The following is a 9,671-nucleotide window of genomic DNA, read 5'->3' as shown; positions in this document are numbered from 1 at the left end:
CGCCCAGAATGCTGCTATTTTTGGCGTTAAACACCCAGAATGCTACCTATTCTGGCGTTTAACGCCCAGAATGCTGCTTGCATGGGCGTTAAAAGCCCATTCTGCTATCCTTACTGGTGTTTAAACGCCAGTAAGCCTGTCCTCCAGGGTGTGCTATGTTTGATGCTGTTTTTGATTCCGCTTTAATTCTGCAGCTGTTGTCATGACTCCACATGATCATCAACCTAAAGAAAACATAAAATAACAATGAAAAATGAAATGAAAAAATAATTAACATAGCTAAATAAGATTGGGTTGCCTCCCAATAAGCGCTTCTTTACTGTCAATAGCTTGACATTACTGAGCTTTAATCTAGTCTCAGTCTTGAGGATTCTTGCTCAACATTGCCTTCAAGATAATGCTTGATTCTCTGTCCATTAACAATGAACTTTTTGTCAAAGTCAATATCCTGAAGCTCTACATATCCATATGGTGACACACTTGTAATCACATATGGTCCCTTCCACCGGGATTTCAATTTCCCAGGGAACAATCTGAGCTTAGAGTTAAACAGCAACCTTCTATCTTGGCTCAAAGACTCTAGATGATAGCTTTCTGTCATGCCACTTTTTTGCTTTCTTCTTGTAAATTTTAGCATTTTCGAAAGCATTGAGTCTGAACTCCTCCAGCTCATTCAGCTGGAGTAATCTTTTCTCTCCAGCTACCTTAGCATCAAGGTTTAGGAACCTGGTTGCCCAGTAGGCCTTGTGTTCCAGTTTCACTGGCAGATGACAGGCTTTTCCATACACAAGCTGGTATGGAGAGGTCCCTATAGGAGTCTTGAATGTGGTTCTGTATGCCCACAGAGCATCATCCAGACTTCTTGCCCAATCATTTCTACGGGTACTTACAGTCCGTTCCAGGATTCGTTTTAGTTCTCTATTTGAGACTTCAGCCTGCCCATTTGTCTGTGGATGATATGTAGTTGCCACTTTGTGGTTAATTCCATATCAGATCAGAGCAGAGTCAAGCTGTTTATTACAGAAATGAGTGCCTCCATCACTGATCAGTACCCTAGGGACACTGAACCTGCTGAAGATATGCTTCTGGAGGAACTTCATCACTATCTTAGTATCATTAGTGGGTGTTGAAATTGTCTCTACCCATTTAGATACATAGTCTACTGCCACCAGAATATAAGTGTTTGAATATGATGGTGGGAAAGGCCGCATGAAGTCAATACCCCATTGGTGCACGAAATTATGATTACACTTTTCACAATTCCGCACAACTAACCAGCAAGTTGATGAGCGGATAATTTATACCATTTTTGGCATTGTTTTTACATAGTTTTTAGCATGTTTTAGTTACTTTTTATTATATTTTTATTAGTTTTTATTCAAAAATCACATTTCTGGACTTTACTATGAGTTTGTGTGTTTTTCTATGATTTCAGGTATTTTCTGGCTGAAATGGAGGGACCTGAGCAAAAATCTGATTCAGAGGCTGAAAAAGGACTATAGATGCTGTTGGATTCTGACCCTCCTGCACTCGAAGTGGATTTTCTGGAGCTACAGAAACCCAATTGGCGCGTCTTAATTGCGTTGGAAAGTAGAAATCCTAGGCTTTCAAGGAATATATAATAGTCCATATTTTGCCTGAGATTTGATGGCCCAAACTTGCGTCCAAATCCAGCCTAAAACATCTTGGCGTAAATTGCCCAAACTGGCACCAAAGCTGGCAGTTAACTCCAGGAACAGCCTATGCACGAAAAAGCTTCAATGCTCAGCCCAAGCACACACCGAGTGGGCCCTGGAAGTGGATTTCTGCACTATCTGCACTTAGTTACTCATTTTCTGTAATCCCTAGTAACTAGTTTAGTATAAATAGCACTTTTTACTATTGTATTCGCATCGAGACTCTTACCATCTTATGCTATTGTACACGTTTAGAGGCTGGCCTCATGGCCATGCTTAGACCTTTTTCACTTTTGTATTTTCAACGGTGGAGTTTCTACACCCCATAGATTAAGGTGCGGAGCTCTGCTGTTCTTCATGAATTAATGCAATTACTACTGTTTTCTATTTAATTCACGCCTACTTCTTCTCCAAGATATACTCTCATACTTAATTCAGTTAAGTTAGAATGAAGGGGTGACCCATGACAATCACCCATTCTTCGTTACTCGCTTAGCCAAGATCGCGTGCCTGACACAAAGCGGTCTACATGATGTTCAACGTAGTCATTGGACGACAGCCAGAGTATATTCTCTTGGGTATCTAATACACGGACCGAGTTCGTGAGATTAGTATCTTTGTGGTATAGGCTAGAATTATTGGCAGCCATTCCTGGGATCCAGAAAGGCTAAACCTTGTCTATGGTATTCCGAGTAAAATCCGGGAAGGGATGACTGTGACGAGCTTCAAACCTGCGAATTTGGGCACAAGTGACAGCGTGCAAAAGGATTAATGGATTATATTCCTACGCTAGTAGGAACCGACAGATGATTAGCCATGCGGTAGCTGTACCTGGTATTTTTCATCTGAGACGAGAAATCCGACAGTTGATTAGCCGTGCAGAAACCGTAGAGGACCATTTTCACCGAGAGGATCTTACAGCTTGCCATGGAAGGAAGTAACGCATGGTTGGAAGGAGGCAATAGGAAAGCAGAGATTCAGAAGCAACAAAGCATCTCTAGACGCTTATCTGAAATTCCCACCAATGAATTACATAAGTAACTTTATCTTATTTCATGTTTTATTTATATTTTAATTATCAAAACCTCATAATCAATTGAATCTGCCTGACTGAGATTTACAAGATGACCATAGCTTACTTCAAGCCGACAATCTCCGTGGGATCGACCCTTACTCACGTAAGGTATTACTTGGACGACCTAGTGCACTTGCTGGTCAGTTACGCGGAGTTGAGAAGAAATGTTGAGTTCACGATTTCGCGCCGTTGCCGGGGATTGTTCGAGTTTGGACAACTGACGGTTCATCTTGTTGCTTAGATTAGGTAATTTTATTTTATGTTTAAGCTTTTTATTTTAATTTTCGAAAAAAATTTTGTTCTTCAGAATTTTTAAGAATGAATTCTAGAGTATCATGAGATATGTTGAAGCCTGGCTGGTTGAGAAGCCATGTCTAATCTTTTGGACTGAGGCTTCCACTTCTTATTGACATGCTTGTATGTTTTATGCTAAAGCTTGGCTGACTATTTGGCCATGTCTAATCTTTTGGACCGAAGCTTTCACTCAAAGCTTGGCTGGCCATTGGCCATGTCTAATTCTTTTGGACCGAAGCTTTAGACTAACATTGCATGATTCCTGGGATTCTTATTAAAAATTTTTGTATCCCTTTACTTTCTTTTTCCAAAATAATTTTTGAAAAATACAAAAAAAATTAATAAAATCATAAAACCAAAAATATTTTGTGTTTCTTGTTTAAGTCTTGTGTCAAATTTTAAGTTTGGTGTCAATTGCAACTTTTTAATTTTTCTTTAAATTTTCGAAAATTTGCATTGTGTTCTTCATTGATCTTCAAGTTGTTCTTGATATGTTTTCTTGTTTGATCTTTAATTTTTGTTGTTTTGTTTCTTTTCTTATTTTTCATATACATTCTTGAATTATTAGTGTCTATAGATTAAAAAGTTCTAAGTTTGGTGTCTTGCATATTTTTTTTTCTTAAAAAATTTTCAAAAACATGTTCTTGGTGTTCATCATGATCTTCAAAGTGTTCTTGGTTTTCATCTTGACATTCAAAGTGTTCTTGCATGCATTATTAGTTTTGATCTTAAATTTTTATGTTTTTCCCTTGTTTTACTCTGGAGAGGACCTAACGGAAATATTCGAAAAAGAAGAAGAGATGGCCAAACCTAACAACAATGGTGGAGATGCAAGGAAGATGCTTGGAGACTTTACTGCACCAACTTCTGACTTCTATGGAAGAAGCATCTCAATTCCTGCAATTGGAGCAAACAACTTTGAGCTTAAGCCTCAATTAGTTTCTCTAATACAGCAGAATTGCAAGTTTCATGGACTTCCATTGGAAGATCCTCATCAGTTCTTAGCTGAATTCTTGCAAATCTGTGACACTGTTAAGACCAATGGGGTTAATCCTGAGGTCTACAGACTTATACTTTTCTCTTTTGCTATAAGAGACAGAGCTAGGATATGGTTGGACTCATACCCTAAAGAAAGCCTGAACTCTTGGAAAAAGTTGGTCAATGCCTTCTTGGCCAAATTCTTTCCACCTCAAAAGTTAAGCAAGCTTAGAGTGGAAGTCCAAACCTTCAGATAGAAGGAAGGTGAATCCCTCTATGAAGCTTGGTAAAGATACAAGCAATTGATCAGAAGGTGTCCTTCTGACATGCTTTCAGAATGGAGCATCCTGTGTATATTCTATGATGGTCTGTCTAAATTGTCCAAGATGTCACTGGACCACTCTGCTGGTGGATCCCTTCATCTGAAGAAAACACCTATAGAACCCAGGAACTCATTGAGATGGTTGCAAATAACCAGTTCATGTACACTTCTGAAAGAAATTCTGTGAATAATGGGATGACTCAGAAGAAAGGAGTTCTTGAGATTGATACTCTGAATGCCATATTGGCTCAGAATAAAATATTGACTCAACAAGTTAATATGATTTCTCAGAGTCTGACTGGAATGCAAGCTGCATCCAGCAGTACTACAGAAGCTTCCTCTAAGAAGAAGCCTATGACCCTGAGAATCCTACAATGGAAGAGGTGAATTACATGGGAGAATCCTATGGAAACACCTATAATCCTTCATCGAGGAATCATCCTAATTTCTCATGGAAGGATCAACAGAAGCCTAATCAAAGCTTCAATAATAATGGGGGGAAAAATAGGTTTGGCAATAGCAAGCCTTTTCCATCATCTTCTGAGCAACAGACAGAGAATTCTAAGCAGAACCTCTCTGACTTAGCAAACATAATCTCTGATCTAAGTAAGACCACTCACAGTTTCATGACTGAAACAAGGTCCTCCATTAGAAATTTGGAGGCACAAGTGGGTCAACTGAGTAAAAGAGTGTTCGAAACTCCTCCTAGTACTCTCCCAAGCAATACAGAAGAGAATCCAAAAAGAGAGTGCAAGGCCATCAATATACCCAACATGGCCGAACCTGGAGAGAGTCAAAAGGCAGTGATTTCCAATGAGGAAGACCTCAATGGATGTTCACTGGCCACTAAGGAGTTCCCTATTGAGGAACCAAAGGAATCTGAGGCTCATACAGAGACCATAGAAATTCCACTGAACTTATTGTTGCCATTCATGAGCTCTGATGAGTATTCTTCCTCTGAAGAGGATGAAGATATTACTGAAGAGCAAGTTGCTCAGTATCTAGGAGCAATCATGAAGCTGAATGCCAAGTTATTTGGTAATGAGACTTGGGAAGATGAACCTCCATTGCTCATCAATGAATTGAATACCTTGGTTCAACAGAAATTACCTCAGAAGAAACCGGATCCCGGAAAGTTCTTAATACCTTGCATCATAGGCACCATGACCTTTAAGAAGCCTCTGTGTGACCTTGGTTCAAGTATAAACCTCATGCCACTCGCTGTAATGGAGAAACTAGGGATCTTTGAGGTACAAGCTGCAAGAATCTCATTAGAGATGGCAGATAATTCAAGGAAACAGGCTTATGGACTTGTAGAGGATGTATTAGTGAAGGTTGAAGGCTATTACATCCCTCCTGACTTCATAATCCTAGACACTGGGAAGGATGAAGATGAATCCATCATCCTTAGAAGACCCTTCTTAGCCACAGCAAGAGCTGTGATTGATGTGGACAGAGGAAAGTTAGTCCTTCAATTGAATGAGGACTACCTTGTGTTTAAGGCTCAAGGATCTTCTTTTGTAACCATGGAGAGGAAGCATGAAAAGTTTCTCTCAATACAGAGTCAAACAGAGCCCCCACACTCAACTTCTAAGTTTGGTGTTGGGAGGACAACATCAAGCTCTGAGTCTTTGTGAAGCTCTCTAAGAGCTCACTGTCAAGCTATTGACACTAAAGAAGCACTTGTTGGGAGGCAACCCAATGTTATTTAATTATATTTATTTATTTTCCATTGTTATTTTATGTTTTCTTTAGGTTGATGATCATGTGAAGCCACAAAAAGAACTGAAAAATCAAAAATAAAATGAAAAAATAGCATCAAAAACAGCACACCCTGGAGGACAGGCTTACTGGCGTTTAAACGCCAGTAAGGATAGCAGAATGGGCGTTTAACACCCAGCCTGGCAGTATTCTGGGCGTTAAACGCCAGAATGGGCAGCACTCTGGGTGTTTAATGCCAGAAAGGGCTGTCTGGCATCTGGCTGGCGTTAAATGTCAGAAATGGACAGCAGACTAGCGTTTAACGCCAGGAAAGGTAGCAGAGCTGGCGTTTAACGCCAGGAAAGGTACCAGAACTGGCGTTAAATGCCAGAATTGGCACACAATGGGCATTTGAACACCAGAATGGTGCAGGGAGTAGAATCCTTGACACCTCAGGATTTGTGGACCCCACAGGATCCCCACCTACCCCACCTCTTCTTCTCTCCTCTTCACACCTTTCCATAACACTCTTCCCCAAATACCCTTCACCTATCAAATCCTACCCTCTCCTCCATATTCTCTTCACCACTCACCTCCATCCATCATAAACCCCACCTACCTCACCATTCAAATTCAAACCATTTCCCTGCCAAACCCACCCCTTCATGACCGAATTCCCCCTCTCTCTTATCCTATAAATACCCATCCTCACTACCTTCAATTTCACATATCATACACACTACTACCCCCCTTGGCTGAAACCACCACTACCATCCATCTCCTCCATTTCTTCTTCTTCTACTGTTTTCTTTCTTCTTTTGCTCGAGGACGAGCAACAATTCTAAGTTTGGTGTGGGAAAAGCTAAACTTTTTTTTTCATAACCATCAATGGCACCTAAGGCCGGAGAAACCTCTAGAAAGAGGAAAGAGAAAGCAATTGCTTCTATATCCGAGTGATGGGAGATAGAGAGATTCATCTCAAAGGTCAAGCAAGACCACTTCTATGAAGTTGTGGCAAAGAAAAAGGTGATCTCCGAGGTCCCCTTCAAGCTCAAAAAGAGTGAATATCCAGAGATCCGACAAGAAATTCAAAGAAGAGGTTGGAAAACTCTCACCAACCCCATTCAACAAGTCAGAGTCTTAATGGTTCAAGAGTTCTATGCCAATACATGGATCATTAAGAACCATGATCAAAGTATGAACCCGAACCCAAAGAATTGGCTCACAGTGGTTCGGGGGAATTAATTGGATTTTAGTCCGAAAAATGTGAGGTTGGAATTCAACTTGCCAATGATGCAAAGAGATCCTCACCCTTTCACTAGAAGGGTCAACTTTGATCAAAGGTTGGACCAAGTCCTTAGGGACATTTGTGTGGAAGGAGCTCAATGGAAGAGAGACTCAAGAGGCAAACCAGTTCAACTAAGAAGGTTGGAGTTCATCCAATGCTCTATCATTCCTACTAGCAACCGGTCTGAAGTTACAATAGACCAGGCTATCATGATCCATAGCATCATGATTGGAGAGGAAGTAGAAGTTCATGAGATCATATCCTTAGAACTCTACAAGGTGGCGGACAAGCCCTCTACTTTGGCATGGTTAGCCTTCCCTCATCTCATTTGTACCCTATGCAATTCAGCTGGAATTGCCATAGAGGGAGACATCCTCATTGAAGGAGATAAGCCCATCACTAAAAAGAGGATGGAGCAAACAAGAGAGCCCACTCATGGACCTCAACAAGAGCATGAGGAAGTCCCTCATCATGAAATCCCTAAAATACCTCAAGGGATGCACTTTCCTCCACAAAATTATTAGGAACAAATTAACACCTCCCTAGAAGAACTGAGTTCCAACATGGGACAATTAAGGATGGAGCACCAAGAGCATTCCATCCTCCTCCATAAAATTAGAGAAGACCAAAGAGCCATAAGGGAGGAGCAACAAAGGCAAGGAAGTGACATAGAGGAGCTCAAGCACTCAATAAGATCTTCAAGAGGAAGAACTAGCTGCCATCACTAAGGTGGACCCGTTCTTTAATTTCCTTGTTTGTATTTTTTTGTTTTTTGAATTATATGCTTTATGTTTTGTCTATATTTGTGTCTTTATTATATGATCATTAGTGTCTAGTGTCTATGTCTTAAAGCTATGAATGTCCTATGAATCCTTCACCTTTCTTAAATGAAAAATGTTTTTAATTGCAAAAGAACAAGAAGTGCATGATTTCGAATTCTATCTTGAAATTAGTTTAATTATTTTGATGTGGTGGCAATACTTTTTGTTTTCTAAATGAATGCTTGAACAGTGTATATTTTTGATATTGTTGTTTATGAATGTTAAAATTGTTGGCTCTTGAAAGAATAATGAAAAAGGAAAAATGTTATTGATAATCTGAAAAATCATAAAATTGATTCTTGAAGCAAGAAAAAGCAGTGAATAGAAAAATCTTGCGAAAAAGAAAAATGGCAAAAAAAATAAAGAAAAAAAAAAGAAAGAAAGAGAAAAAGCAAGCAGAAAAAGCCAATAACCCTTTAAACCAAAAGGGAAGGGTAAAGAGGATCCAAGGCTTTGAGCATTAATGGATAGGAGGGCCCAAAGGAATAAAATCCTGGCCTAAGCGGCTAAACCAAGCTGTCCCTAACCATGTGCTTGTGGCGTGAAGGTGTCAAGTGAAAAGCTTGAGACTGAGCGGTTAAAGTCGTGGTCCAAAGCAAAAAAAGTGTGCTTAAGAGCTTTGGGCAACTCTTACTGGGGACTCTAGCAAAGATGAGTCACAATCTGAAAAGGTTCACCCAGTTATGTGTCTGTGGCATTTATATATCCGGTGGTAATACTGGAAAACAAAATGCTAAGGGTCACGGTCAAGACTCATAAAGTAGCTGTGTTCAAGAATCAACATATTGAACTAGGAGAATCAATAATACGATCTGAATTCTGAGTTCCTATGGATGCCAATCATTCTGAACTTCAAAGGATAAAGTGAGACGCCAAAACTACTCAGAAGCAAAAAGGCTATAAGCCCTGCTCATCTAATTGGAACTAAGTTCATTGATAAGTTTGAGATTTATTGTATTTTCTCTTTTTTTTATCCTATTTTGTTTTTAGTTGCTTGGGGACAAGCAACAATTTAAGTTTGGTGTTGTGATGAGCGGATAATTTATACCCTTTTTGGCATTATTTTTACATAGTTTTTAGCATGTTTTAGTTACTTTTTATTATATTTTTATTAGTTTTTATTCAAAAATAATATTTCTAGACTTTACTATGAGTATGTGTATTTTTCTGTGATTTCAGGTATTTTCTGGCTGAAATTGAGGGACTTGAGCAAAAATCTGATTCAGAGGCTGAAAAAGGACTGCAGATGTTGTTGGATTCTGACCCTCCTGCACTCGAAGTGGATTTTCTGGAGCTACAAAAACCCAATTGGCGCACTATCAATTGCATTGGAAAGTAGACATCCTGGGCTTTCCAGCAATATATAATAGTTTATATTTTGCTCGAGCTTTGATGGCCCAAACTGGCGTCCAAAGCCAGCCTAAAACATCTTGGCGTAAAACGCCCAAACTGGCACCAAAGCTGGTGTTTAACTCCAGGAACAGCCTATGCACGAAAAAGCTTTAATGCTCAGCCC

Source organism: Arachis ipaensis, chromosome B1 (assembly GCF_059453495.1).
Source record: "Arachis ipaensis isolate K30076 ecotype BB chromosome B1, ASM5945349v1, whole genome shotgun sequence".
Classification (NCBI taxonomy): Eukaryota; Viridiplantae; Streptophyta; class Magnoliopsida; order Fabales; family Fabaceae; genus Arachis; species Arachis ipaensis.
The sequence above is the reverse complement of the archived record's forward strand: the minus strand, read 5'-3'. Positions refer to the sequence as shown.